The 736-nt window shown below is 39.8% G+C and overlaps 1 non-coding gene across 1 annotated transcript; it reads left to right on the top strand.

The window, feature by feature from the left end:
- Positions 1-395: 395 nt before the first annotated feature.
- On the top strand, positions 396-501 carry LOC128289780 (small nucleolar RNA R71). Its single transcript, XR_008279424.1, has one exon. It is a non-coding gene; the product is annotated as a small nucleolar RNA R71 (small nucleolar RNA).
- The last annotated feature ends 235 nt before the right edge of the window (positions 502-736 follow it).

Consider the following 736-nt stretch of genomic DNA (forward strand, 5'->3'; position numbering starts at 1 on the left):
TCTAAAGTTATTATTACACATATAGTTGACTTGTTCCTCTTCGGTTGTGGGATTGAAGGATTGATATTCTATATGCACACCTCCTCCGCTTGAGTCACACCTCATTACTGGATGTACTTGCGTAGAACCAAGAAAACTATCAATCTTTTTATTGAGAAATTCTACCTGATTAGAGAGCATGGTGACTGAATCGATGTTATAAATGCCGGCTATTTTTGTTGGCTTAGTCCTCATGACTTGCCACTGATAGTTGTTCAGTGACATCTCCTCTATGAATTTGTAGGCATCTTCTGGTGTTTTATTGTTGATGGTTCCGCCAGGAACTGTCGTCAATCATTTGTCTTGTCAAAGGATTCACACCATTGTAGAACGTATGAACTTGCAGCCATAGAGGCAACCCATGGTGAGGGCACCTTCTCAATAGATCCTTGTATCTCTCCCATGCATCATAAAGTGTTTCTAAGTCCATCTGCACAAAAGAAGAGATATCATTGTGTAATTTAGCCGTTTTAGCCGGCGAAAAATATTTTAGTAAAAATTTCTCGGTCATTTGCTCCCAAGTAGTGATAGACCCTCGTGGTAACGAGTTCAACCACTGTTTAGCTTTGTTTCTCAGTGAGAAGGGAAATAACCGAAGACGGATGGCATCATCAGAAATGCCATTGATTTTGAATGGATCGCAAAATTCTAGGAAATTTGCTAAGTAAGTGTTGGGATCTTCATCCTGTAAACCATC

This window comes from Gossypium arboreum, chromosome 2, assembly GCF_025698485.1.
Source record: "Gossypium arboreum isolate Shixiya-1 chromosome 2, ASM2569848v2, whole genome shotgun sequence".
NCBI classification, from domain to species: domain Eukaryota; kingdom Viridiplantae; phylum Streptophyta; class Magnoliopsida; order Malvales; family Malvaceae; genus Gossypium; species Gossypium arboreum.